Below are 13925 nucleotides of genomic sequence, written 5' to 3' on the forward strand. Positions count from 1 at the left end.
TGGCATCAATAAGGTTGTTCATGAAGCACAAAAGGTTGATGGTATGGTGGGTATAGGTTAGGCTCATGGGGAGGTATTTGGTGATAGTGTGATGTGACTTATGAGTAAAGTTGAACATAATGTTGAGGGTTTGATTTGTATTGGTGTACATCAAGAGGTGGGTAGTAGCTATACAAATATGGGGAGGTTGTTGCCAAGAGAGTTGCCTAGAAGCATATGGCTTTGATAAACCACTATTTTATGGTTTATCTTGTGTTTAATTGAGTGGTTTCATCAAGTCTTTACCCACTTATTCAAATGATTTGCATGATTTTACAATCCCTTCCTAGTTTTGTTCTATGGTTGAAAACTTGCTTCCTAAAGATCTTTAATTTGTATATTTTAATTCTCCTTTATACCATTCGATGCCGTGATCCGTGTGTTAAGTGTTTCAGGCTTTATAGGGCAGGATTGGCTTAGAGAATGGAGAGGAAGCTTGCAAAAATGGAAGGAACACAAGAAACTAAGGAGATAACCAGCGAGCATCGACGCGCACGCATGGCTCATGCGAGCGCGAGATATGGAGAAATTTGCAGCGACGCGTGCACGTGCCTGATGCGTACGCGTGGATTGGAGTTCTGCAAGATGACGCGTGCGTGTGCCTGATGCGTATGCGTGACAAGGAAATTCACCAAATGACGCGCACACGTGACTGACGCGTACGCATGACATGCGCGATCTGCAGAAATAACAGAAAACACCAGGGGCGATTTTGGGCCGAGTACAGACTAGAGCCAGGGAACCTGCAGAGACTCAACAGACATTCTCATTAGCATAGTTTTAGGTTTTTAGATCTGAATCTAGAGAGAAAATTACTCTTCCTCTAGGTTTTCTCTATATTCATACATTCATAGTTTATTGCTTTTGCTTTTGGATATTGAAGAGTCATCACCTCTGTTGAAGATACTATCCTAGTTTGTTTTTTTACTCTTTTATTTATTCGATTTTCTTAATTCTTGTTTAGAGTTACAATTGGATTATTTTCATCGATTGTTAATGCAAAGGATTACCTTTATTTTAAATTAAATTGCAGTTATTGTCTATCATGTCTTTCTTTTATTCCCTTTTTAATTCTATGCAAGTAATTTTCATGTCAATGGAGTAGATTCCGTACTTGACATGGGGGTTGATTAAAAGGAGACACTTGAGTTGGAATGCTCAAGTAATTAGTTAAATTGGAAGTTGTTGGCTAATTCTGTATTTACTAACGCTAGACCTTCCCAAGGGAGAGGACTAGGATTTGCGAATAAGAGTTAGCTTAATCACTTGACTTTTCTTTATTTAGTAAGGGTTAACTAAGTGAAAACCACAACCTCTTTATACTACACTTGAGAGAATTCCAACAAGGATAGAACTTCCAATTAATCATTCCCCCAGTCAAGGCTTTTTATTTAGAATATTATAAATCTCTTTTAATTCTCATTGCTTTAATTTACAATTATTTGTTTACTCATTGCCCAAACTCAAAATTACCTAGAAACTCCTGATTAATAACTTAGCACCCTTTCTAGCAACTCGTTGGGAGACGACCTGGGACTCATACTCCCAGTATTTTTTATTCTAAACTTTTGTGACAACCTTTCTAAATTGATGAGGTGGATTTTTGCTGGTTAAGAGCTATACTCGCAACGCTGTTCTTATATTATAATCTCTTAATTGGTCTAATTTCTGCCACGCACCAATTTTTGGCGCCGTTGCCGGGGAGTTGTAATTGTGTGCTAAATTATTAATTAGTGTACATATTTCTATTTTATTTGCATATTTTATTTTATTGTATTACCATGAGCTGTATGTTTCTTTCATTGAATGACGCGTTCATTGCCTGATCCGAGCTTAGCTGCATTTGATCCTGAAATTGAAAGAACTCTTTCACGTATTAGGTGAGCTCGGCACAGGTTAGCCTCAGAGGGTGGTGAAGTGATTGTTATCGATACACCAGTCTCATCTGAGGGTGAATCTGAACCGCTGATGCACGGAAACTTGTCTCTCAACAATTTACCTCGGCAAGTATACCGAATTATCATCAAGTAAAAACTTACAATAGAGTGAGGTCGAATCCCACAGGGATTGATTGGTCAATCAACTTTAATTAGAGGAATATTCTAGTTGAGCTAAGCAGAATTTGATGTGAGAGTTACAGGAAATTAAATGGCGGAAAGTAAATAGCAAAAAATGTAAATGTTGGAAATAAAGAGCTGAATATAAATGACGAAAAGTAAAGTGTAGAATCTTAAATGAGGAATGGGGAATTTATCATGAAAGTAAATTGCAGAAATTAAAGAGAATGGGTAAGATCAGAAATGGGGGATTCATTGGGCTTAGGAGATGTTGCATTCTCCGAATCAAGTTCATTTTCATCTCTTCCTCAATCAATGCATTCATTGATCTCCTTGGCAATCTTAAGTGATTGAATTCCAATTCCTTGGTAATTCAATCTCTCAAATCTTGATCAATAGCCAATTCCTTGGTCTAATTGTTCATGAGAAGAGATGAAGTATGGTTACTGATTGTACCACATGTATTTCCAAATCAAAGTATTGGGAGAATTTTATGTCACCATATCCGCCCAACCCCCAATTTGGTCCAATATGAGAAAGCATTTCTAGCATGATCCCTTCATTCCTCTTCCAAGGTTCCGAAGAGATCCAAGTATGAATAGCTTCTTTTCCATGACAACTACCCAATTGGATGAAGATTGAAAGCTTTCTAGTAAAATCAAGAGAAAAAAAAGAAGAAGAATAATGAAAACTATTATTGATCCATCAAATTACAACAAAGCTCCCTAACCCAATGAAAGGCGTTTAGTTGTTCATGGCTCTCCGAATGGAAAACAAAGATGGAGAATGCATTCTGAAAGTAAAACTAGAAGTTGAAGAGAAAGTAAAATTATACAGAGAATAGTCCCCTCAATCCAAAAGCTCTTCTTTAGTTCAAAACTACTCCTATATATACTACTCTTCTGATCTTCCAGTTAGCTCTTCAAGTCTTGGATATGGGCCTTTGGATCTTGAGTTAAAGCAGTTTGGAATCTTCAGTGGGCTCAACTTTACTTGCAAAGAAAGTGTGAAGTAGGCATGGACTTTGGCTAGGACGTTAGTGGCGTTAACGTTAAGTGAAAATGTGGGTTCGAGAACGTTAGTGATGATCACCTTTTGCACTAACATTCCTAGCCCAAGATGAGTTACGTTAACTTCAACGTTAGTGGCACTAACATGACCTCTAACGTTGCCTCTTGGTCCATCGCGAGCGTTATTGGCGTTTACCTTTGCCAATAACGTTGCCCTTAACCCCTTTTTCTCATGTTAGTGTCCACGTTAGTATAACTAACGTGGCTCTTAACGTGGGCATGCCTTAACCTCGAGAGCGTTAGTGACACTTACCTTTGTCACTAACTCTCCAAATGCCCCTTCTCACGTTAGTGCCCCACATTAATTGTCTTAACGTGGTGGTGATTGCCATCTCCAACGTTAGTGACAAAGGTGAGTGTCACTAACGTTGGCTCATCAATTCTTTCCTCCACGTTAGCTTCCACGTTAATGCACTTAACGTGGTAACTAACGTGGCTCCTAGTGGCTTAGTCCAACGTTAGTGACAAAAGTGAGTGTCACTAACGTTGGCGATTCCTTGCTCCTTCCAAGTTAGAGTTCACGTTAGCCAAGTTAACGTGGCTCTTAACGTAGCCACTATGGGCTTAGTCCAACGTTAGTGACAAAGGTGAGTGTCACTAATGTTGGCATTATCTTCCTCTTCCACGATAGAGTTCACGTTAACTGAGTTAACGTGACTCTTAACGTGGCCAATTGCCCTTTTGGAGCGTTAGTGGCACTTACTTTTACCACTAATGCTTGGAGCTTCCTTTTCTTCCACGTTAACTACCACGTTAATGTAGTTAACGTGGTAATTAACGTGGGCTATGATGGCTTTGAAGACGTTATTGGTGATCACTTTTCTCATTAACGTTGCAAGCTAGCTCCCATTCCACGTTAGTGGTGACGTTAGTTAGACTAACGTGGCTTTTCCTTGCTTCCTTTGTCCTGAAATCAAGCAAATAAAGTGCATCAAAGCTTTAATCCAAGTTATGAGTCATGCATCATCCAATTTGTCATTAAATTCATGCATATTTCTTATGATATCATATAAAATTCACAATGTTTGCTTGAATCAAGATGTAAGTGTAATTCTACCTAAAACTTGCTTATTTTCTAAGAAAATGCATGAAACTACCCTAAAATAGTAAAGAAAAGGTTAGTGAAACTGGCCAAAATGCCCTGGCATCAACCGCCATCTGAGGAAGAAATAAGCTCCTTTACTACTAATTCAGTTGATTCACGTACAGATAACATGGCAGCACCTAGGAGGATTACTCTCCAGGAAGCTGGAGCCCTAGATTTTACACTGCAGCCATATCAAGTACATCATCCAACTCTGGCTGCAGATTTTGAACTGAAGACTGTACTAATCAACTTGATGCCTAAGTTTCATGGCTTACCTGCTCAGGAGCCTATCAAGCACCTCAAGGATTTTCAGACAGCCTGTTCTACTGTTAGGCATCATGGTGCAAATGAAGCTTCTATTCTATTTACTGCCTTCCCGTTTTCTCTTGAGGGAAAGGCGAGGGAGTGGTACTACTTCCAACCTGAAGCAACTGTTACCAACTGGGATACGCTCAGGAGAGAATTCCAAGAATAATACTTTCCAACTGAAGTTACAGATAGATTGAGGAAAGAGATCTCCTGCATTATTCAAGGTGAATCAGAGACTCTCTATGAGTACTGGGAGCGCGTCAAGAACCTTCTGGACGCATGCCCCCATCACATGATTGACAGGCTAGTGTTAATCATCTACTTCACTCAAGGCATGAAGCCTCGGGATAAAACTACACTAGATGGTGCTAGTAATAGTTCTCTGAAAAAGTACAAGACCGCAGATGAAGCATGGCAACTGATCAGTGACTTAGCTGAGTCCACTAGAAATCACAGGCACAGGAATAGCCACTCAAAGACTGTTGCAGAGGTTTCCTCTAGCAGTGAGACTATTGCTCTTACACGGAGTATATGTGAAATGTCTAACCTACTGAAGCAGATGTAGTTAAATCAACAACAACAACAGCTTCTCCCACCACAATAAAGCCAATAGTTAGTTCCCCAAAGAGTATGCGGAATCTGTGCTGATTATAGTCATTATACTGATGAGTGCCCGCAGCTCCAACAAGAAGACAACACTGTGGCAGCCACTCATAACTTCTATGACTGCCCGAATCAAGGATACAATCAATAAGGCGGCAACTACAACCAAGGTGGGAACTATAACCAAGGGTGGCAGGACAACTCCAACCAGGGCTGGAGAGATAATTCCAACCATGGCTGGAGGGACAACTATAACAGAGGAGGCAGAGACAACAATGGGAATCAGAGGTGGAACAACAACAACAGACAGCAGAATAAGAACCAGCCTTACAGAGCACCTCACCTAAGGCTGTCCCAAGGACCCCAGCACAACCAACAACAGGTCCCTCAGATCACTTATCCCCCTTCCTCATCAAATGACGAGATGCTTCGTTCTCTTGCACAAGGATAATAAGACATGCAGACTACACTGAACTCTACTCTAAATGGTCTGAATGCCACTTTACAAGCTCTCGTCTCCCGGATAGATTCATTACCTGCTTCACCAACCAGCCTTCAAGCTCCAGTGGAATTCCTTCTCAACCCTTACCTAACCCCAAGGGTGGCATCAATGCCATCACCTTGAGGTCTAGAACCACACTGCAGAAGACATGGTTGAAGTAGAAGATGCTGAAGAGGAGGAGGAAGTCCAGGACAAGGTTGAAAAAGAAGTAGCTCAGCGAAGGAATGAAGCACCAAAGGACACAGAAGCTGCAAGTGGTGCCATTCCTATCCCATTTCCACAACTTGCACGAAAACCCAGGAAGCAGATTGAACTTGATCCCAAAATGGTAGAAATTTTCAAAAAGGTTGAGGTAATTGTTCCCTTTTTTGATGTTATTCAACAAGTACCTAAATATGAAAAGTTTCTAAAATATTTATGCATACATAAAGATAAAATTAATGAATTAGAAACTATTCCTTTAGATAGTTCTATATCTACTATAATGGGAGGTATACCTGAAAAATGTAGTGATCTAGGTCCATGCATGCTTAATTGCACCATTGGAAGTGTAATATTTTCTGACTGCATGTGTGATTTAGGAGCGTGTTTTAGTATAATGCCATTGTCTATATGTGATGCTTTGAGGCTCCCTCCCTTAAAAAGGTCGGCAGCTCGTTTTGTGTTAGCAGATAAGAGCATTATTACAGTAGTTGGAATTGCTGAAGATGTATTAGTGAGCATTAAGGGGCTCACATTTCCCATTGACTTCTATATTTTGGAAATTTCCCCTAATGACTCAGGAAGACCATCATCAATCCTGCTTGGAAGATCATTCCTGAAGACTTCAAAGTTCAAGTTGGATGCATTCTCAGGGACTTACTCCTTTGAGAAAGATGGCAGAGCAGTGATGCCAGGGTATTTTGGCCAGTTTCACTGACCTTTTCTTTATGGTTTTAAGGTAGTTTCATGCATTTTCTTAGGAAATAAGCAAGTTTTGGGTAAATAATCACTTACATCTTGATTCAATCAAATATTGTGAATTTTACATGATTTCATGAGAATTATGCATGAATTAAAGGACAAATTGAATGATGCATGTCTCATAACTTGGATTAGAGCTTTGATGCACTTTATTGCTTGATTTCAGGACAAAGGAAGAAGAACCATGTTAGTAGCCACGTTAGTCTAGCTAACGTGACCACTAACGTGGAATGAAGGCTAGCTTGCATCGTTAATGAGAAAAGTGATTGCCAATAACGCCTTCGTGAGCCATCATAGCCCACGTCAGTTCCCACGTTAACTATGTTAACGTGGAAGCTAACGTGGAAGAGAAGTAGAACTCCAACGTTAGTGGTAAAAGTAAGTACCACTAACATTCCAAAAGGGGCAATTGGCCACGTTAAGAGCCACGTTAACGTTAACTTAGTTAACGTGAGCTCTAACGTGGAAGAAGAAGGTGATGCCAACGTTAGTGACACTCACCTTTGTCACTAACGTTAGACTAAGCCCATATTGGCTACGTTAAAAGCCACGTTAACCTAGTTAATATGGACTCTAACGTGGAGGGAGCAAAAATCACCAACATTAGTGACACTCACCTTTGTCACTAACGTTGGATTGAGCCATTATAAGCCACGTTAGTTGCCACGTTAATTACATTAACGTGGAAGCTAACGTGGAGAAGAGGGATGATGAGCCAACATTAGTGACACTCACATTTGTCACTAACGTTGGAGATGGCTATTAGTACCACGTTAGAAGTCACATTAACCTAGTTAACGTGAACTCTAACTTGGGAAGTAGGGGCGTTCTGAAGCATTAGTGACAAAGGTAAGTGTCACTAACGCTCTCGATGATTTGGCAAGCCTACGTTAAAGGCCACGTTAACTATTCTAACGTGAACTCTAACGTAGGGAGAAAGGGGTACTCTCAACGTTATTGAAAAAGGTAAACCCCAGTAATGTTTGCGAAGGGCCAAGGGTCAACGTTAGTGGTCACGTTAGTGCCACTAACGTTGAAGTTAACATGGACCACTTTGGGTTAGGAACGTTAGTGAAAAAGGTGACTGTCACTAACGTTCTCAACCCCACATTTTCACTTAACGTTAACACCACTAACGCCCTAAGCTAAAGTCCCTGCCTACTTCACACTTTCTCTGCAAGTAAAGCTGAGCCCACTGAAGAAGATAACTGCTTCAACTCAAAATCCAAAGGCCCATATCCAAGACTTGAAGAGCCAACTAGAAAATCAGAAGAATAGTATAAATAGGGAGAGCTTTGAACTAGAAAGGAGCTATAGGCATTATTAGAATTACTCTCTGTATTTTACTTTCTCTGCACTTCTAGTTTAACTTTCAGAATGTACTCTCCATCTTTGCTTTCCATTCCCAGAGCTATGAACAACTAAACCCCTTTCATTGGGTTAGGGAGCTCTGTTGTAATTTGATGGATCAATAATAGTTTTCATTATTCTTCTTCTTTCTTTTCTCTTGATTTTACTAGAAAGCTTTCAATCTTCATCCAATTGAGTAGTTATCTTGGAAAAGAAGCTATTCATACTTGGATCTCTTCTGAACCTTGGAAAAGGGATGAAGAGATCATGTTAGAAATGTTTTCTCATGTTGGACCAAATTGTGGTTTGGGCGGATATGGTGACATATAATTCTCCCAATACTTTGATTTGGAAATACATGTGGTATAATCAGTGACCACACTTCATCTCTTCTCATGAGCAATTAGACCAAGGAATTGGCTATTGATCTGATTTGAGAGATTGAATTACCAATAAATTGGAATTCAATCACTTAAGATTGCCAAGGAGATCAATGAATGCATTGATTGATGAAGAGATGGAAATGAACTTGATCCGGAGAATGCAACATCTCCTAAGCCCAATGAATTCTCCATTTCTGATCTTACCCATTCTCTTTACTTTATGCCATTTACTTTCAGGCTAAACTTTCCTTCCCCATTTAAGATTCTGCAATTTACTTCCCATCATTTATTTTCTGCTATTTACTTTCCCGCCATTTAATTTCCTGCAATTCTCAACTCACTTTCTGCTTAGCTCAACTAGAACATTCTTCCAATTAAAGTTGCTTGACCAATCAATCCCTGTGGGATTCGACCTCACTCTACTGTGAGTTTTTACTTGACGACAATTCGGTATACTTGCCGAGGGAGATTTGTTAAGGGACAAGTTTCCGTGCATCAAGTTTATGGCGCCGTTGCCGAGGATTGATTTTGTATCAACAATGATTAAATTGGTGGATAACTAGATTGAGCATTTGTTTTTATTTTGTTTGATTTAAGTTCATTTGAGTAATTTACTTTCAGTTTAGCTATTTTCTCCCCTTTTCCCTACCCATTTTCTTAGTTGTTTACAATTCAGTCACTAACCCACTAACTGTTTGATATATTGCATCACTCATACTAATAGCATTTCTGTAGAAATTACTGTCTGCATCTATCTTTCTTGCTTTTGCCTTGTTGGTTGTATGACAGGTAGAAGAAGCGGGGCTTCAACTTCCTTTGATTCTGAACCTGAGAGGACCTTCCTTAGATTAAGGAGGGAAGCAAGAGGAAAGAGAGTAGTTGGTGCTGAGAAAGAGGAAGAGTACTTTGAACCAGACATGAAGGAGAATATGGAGAACCATCATGAAGAAGAGGCTCACAACCATGGCAGAGAAGGTCCAGCGCATCAGGCTGGACAAGAGAGAAGAGTTCTGGGTTCTTACATCAACCCAAACCCAGGAAACTGTGGAAGTAGCATCCAAAGGCCAACCACACATGCCAACAACTTTGAACTGAAGCCACAGCTTATCACCCTTGTTCAGAACAATTGTTCATTCGGAGGAAGTGTCCAGGAAGACCCCAATCAATATCTAACCACCTTCCTGAGGATATGTAATACAGTGAAGTCTAATGGTGTTCATCCTGACACCTATAGACTACTTCTGTTTCCCTTCTCGCTCAAGGACAAAGCATCTAAATGGCTGGATTCCTTTCCAAAGGAGAGTTTAGCAACCTGGGAAGATGTGGTGAACAAGTTCTTGGCAAGATTCTATCCTCTTCAACGGATCAACAGGTTGAAAGCTGAGGTACAAACATTCAGGCAGCAGGATGGTGAAACTCTATATGAAGCATGGGAGAGGTTTAAAGACTTGACAAGAAGATGCCCGCCAGATATGTTCAATGAATGGGTGCAGTTGCACATTTTCTATGAAGGCCTTTCGTATGAATCAAAGAAGGGAGTAGACCACTCATCCGGGGGATCTCTGAACAAGAAGAAGACCATTGAAGAAGCCATAGATGTCATTGAGACTGTAGCAGAGAATGACTACTTCTATGCTCCTGAAAGAGGCAACACTAAAGGAGTGATGGAGCTGAACAATGTGGATGCACTGCTAGCTCAAAACAAGATGATTGCCAAGCAATTAGCTGACCTTGATGTGTGGAAAATGATCCAACACAAAACTCACCGGCAAGTGTACCGGGTCGCATCAAGTAATAATAACTCACATGAGTGAGGTCGATCCCACATGGATTGAAGGATTAAGCAATTTTAGTTTAGTGGTTGATTTAGTCAAGCGAATCAAGTATTGGTTTGAGTGGTTTGTAATTGACAGAAGCTAAAGTGCTTGAAATATAAAGTGAGAAGCTAAATTGCATGAAATGTAAAGAGAACAAGAAGTAAAAGTACTGAATCTTAAAGTGCAAGTAATGTAAGTTGCAGAAACTTAGATTGCAAGAAATGTAAATTGCAGAATCTTAGAGTGCAAGAAATGTAAATTGCTTGAATCATAAAAGGAATTGGGAATTGGGATTACAGAATTTAAACAAGAACAAGTAAATTGCATTAAACAGGAAAGTAGAAGATGAATTGAGTTGAAATAGATCTCAAACAGAAGAGTGAAAATACTTGAAGAGTAAACAGAAAATGACTTGTGCTTAATTTGCAGCAATTTAAAAAGAAGTTGAAGATCTCAGGAGTGGAAGAGACTAGATAACAAGTCTAGATCTCAAATCCTTCCTTGATCCAACAAGAACAATTGCAAAGGAAATAAAGAAAAGTAAATTGCAAAATTGAAGAGAAGATGAAGCAGTAAACAGAAACTGAAATTCAATTATGCAGAAGATTAAAATAAGATCTCAAGGTGAGACTGAAACAGAAGTTCTTCAATTCTCCACCCAAGATCCAAAACAAGAAAATAAAAGAGTGCTCAAGCAAGAACAAGGAAGAAGAGAGATCAATTCTCCTTCCTAATTTTCTAAGATCTAAATTCAAAAGTAAAAACGCAAAATGAAAATGAAAGTTCAAAAGGAAAATTCAAAGTAAAGTCTAGAGGTCCTAATTACATCAAACTAACTCCTATTTATACACTTTCTATTCTTGGATATTGGAATTTGGATGGGCTTTTAATTTGGTGAAGATTTGAATTTAATTGGATTTTTGATTGATTTTTCAGCCTATGAAGAATTTGCTTCCAGGGGGATACTCAGCTCAAGTGGGGAGCTGAGCATTGATGCTTAGTGTGAGGACCCTTTGTAGCGTGCAATTGTTGGGGGAAGCATCAGGGGTAGCGTGCAATTGGTGCCTTGGTGAAAAATTGTTGCGCGCTGCCCTCCCTTGACCGTGTCAAGATGCGCTTGTAAGATGCACCAAGGGTAGCGCTCAGCCCTCCAAGTGAGCTGAGCCTTGGTGCTCACAAGGAGGGGTCCTTGGTTCGAAACTTGATGAGTGCATGCGCTAGAGCTTTTCCTTGGTTTTCTTGTGGTGCCTTGCTCCTTGCTTCCTCTAGGTGCTGAGTTCGAATCCTGGATGATGCATTTGGCCATTTTTGGCTTATTTCCTCTTGTGATTAGCGTTCCCCCAACCCCCTTTGGTCATGGGTTCAAATCTTGGAGAATACACTTGTCAAACAATTTCTTTGAATTTATTTGGATGCATGCCCGATAATGCTCACTTGGTGAGCTGAGCTTGGTCTTTCCTTTCCTTGTTTCTTGGCCTCATATTATGCTCAGCTCACAAAGTGAGCAGAGCATTGTGCCTTGGTTCTTGAGAGAAAATGTAGCACTCCCTTGGTGAGCATGGTGCTCTTGGAGTGAGCTTCATGGTTTTCCTTCATTGTTGCGCCACACTTCTTCCTTCCTTGGCCACACTTTTTTCTTTTCTTCTTTTCTTCACCTACAATTAATCAAAACAACCAATCAAAGTATCACCAAATTCACAAGGTTTATAAATCATAAAAAATCAATGAAATTTATCCTAAACCTCATGATTTAGCATCAATTAAATGGTGGTTGTTTAATTTAAAGAAGTCATGCATTTCCATTCCAAATTACTTACTTAGAATGCAAGAAAGTGTATAAAACCTAATAAAAACAAAGAAAAAGGCTAGTGAAACTAGGCTAAGATGACTTGTCATCAGACCTCACCAAGAAGATGGAGAGGAATCAAGTAGCAGCAATCACCACTTCAGCAGCAACCCAAGAAGGAGTGAATGAAGAAGCAGAGGGTGATCAGGAATAAGCCAACTACATTGGGAATTCACCTAGGCAGAATCATGACCCATACTCCAAAACATATAATCCTGGTTGGAGGAATCACCCAAACTTTGGGTGGGAAAATCAATAAGACCAAGGCCAGGATCAGAGACGCCATAACCCCAATAACAATGAAACTCACCAACACTCCACGCAGAGGTCATACCAACACCCACCCAACAACACCTCTCAACATCCATACCAAAGTCAAAATGGCCTTTCTCTTCCTTCCAATCTCAACTCTCCATCATCAGAAGAAAGACTATCAAAGATTGAGACTCTACATGAAGGCATATGCAAGGAGAATTCAAGATAACAAGGTGTTCAAAGAGGAGGTGCGAGGCAATATCAAGAATCAGGGAGACACCATCAAGAGGCTAGAATTTCAAGTGGGATACCTATCTGAGAAGATTCCCAAACCTACTGATAGCTTTCCAAGTGACACAGAGAAAAATCCGAGAGGTGAAGCAAAGAAAGTCAGATGGGAAGAATGCAAGATGGTTACTATAAGTGATAAGGAGACTGAGGAAGAGCCGAACAAACCATCAGAACAACCTGAAGATACATCAGCAGGAAAGCAGGAAGAGAAGCATCAAGAAATCACAATTACACAGAAGGGGCTGCTGAGACTCTATGAACCCTTTCCCCAGTTACTCAATGGTGGCGTAGAGAAGAGAATATACTCAAGGTTTCTTGACATATTTTCATCTCTCTATGAAAACATACCTTTCATCAAGGCCCTCCAACAAATGCCCTCATGCATTAAGTACATGAAGGAGCTGCTGATCAGGAAAAGCTCACTCAAGGGAGGACAAACCATAGTGATGAATAAGGAGTGCAGTGCTCTCATTCAACCGGAGCTGCCTACAAAAAGGAAGGACCCAGGGAGTTTTCACATCCCCTGTGCCATAGGAGAAACAATGTTTGATAAAGGACTCTGTGGTCTGGGAGCAAGCATCAACTTAATGCCTTTATCCTTTATGAAGAAGCTGCAAATCAATGAGCTGATGCTCACAGACATAGTCATCAGGCTGGCGGACAAAACTCAAAAACAAGCAATAGGAGTGGCTGAAAACGTGCTGGTGAAGGTTGGGAACTACTTCCTTCCCACAGACTTTGTCATACTGGAAATGGAAGAAAGTCATCTTCACCCAATCATATTGGGAAGACCATTCTTAGCTACAGCCAGAGCGCTCATAGATGTGGAGCGAGGAGAGCTAATACTGAGGGTACATGACGAACAACTCACCTTCAATGTCTTCAAACCCTCACAAGAAGCAAGTCAGGAAGGCAAGAAACTAAGGACAGAGCATGACAGAGCAATGGTGGGAGAAATAAGCATTGAGGCACAAGCTGTACACTCAGGAATTCCTTTGGGTGATGAACAAAATAATTAGCAGCTGTTACAGCTAAAAAAAACTCAAGTGGAGCCAAAACCACCAGAATCATATGGGACCAGTAACAAAATCCCCCTAGGAAAAGAGACCACAAAGATCAGGATAACAGCAAAAGAAACAAAGAAGAAGATACCAAGGAGATGGAGGAACAAAAAGATCCCTACAGAAGATTTCTCTCCAGGGGATAAAGTGATCTCAGCTTACTTCCTAGATATCCCACATCTTCTCCCCACCATCCCATCTCAGTTACCTAAGGCTTTCACCATCAACAAAGTTCTCTCCCTAGAACATGTAGAGATCATTGATGAAGCCAATGGATATAGGTTTACTACAA

At 40.2% G+C, this 13925-nt stretch overlaps 1 non-coding gene across 1 annotated transcript; it reads right to left on the minus strand.

Annotated features, from left to right (window-relative positions):
- Positions 1 to 9733: 9733 nt before the first annotated feature.
- LOC112724367 (small nucleolar RNA R71) lies at positions 9734 to 9840 on the minus strand. The gene has a single exon (XR_003163532.1). It is a non-coding gene; the product is annotated as a small nucleolar RNA R71 (small nucleolar RNA).
- Positions 9841 to 13925: the final 4085 nt, after the last annotated feature.

Source organism: Arachis hypogaea, chromosome 11 (assembly GCF_003086295.3).
Source record: "Arachis hypogaea cultivar Tifrunner chromosome 11, arahy.Tifrunner.gnm2.J5K5, whole genome shotgun sequence".
Taxonomy (NCBI): Eukaryota; Viridiplantae; Streptophyta; class Magnoliopsida; order Fabales; family Fabaceae; genus Arachis; species Arachis hypogaea.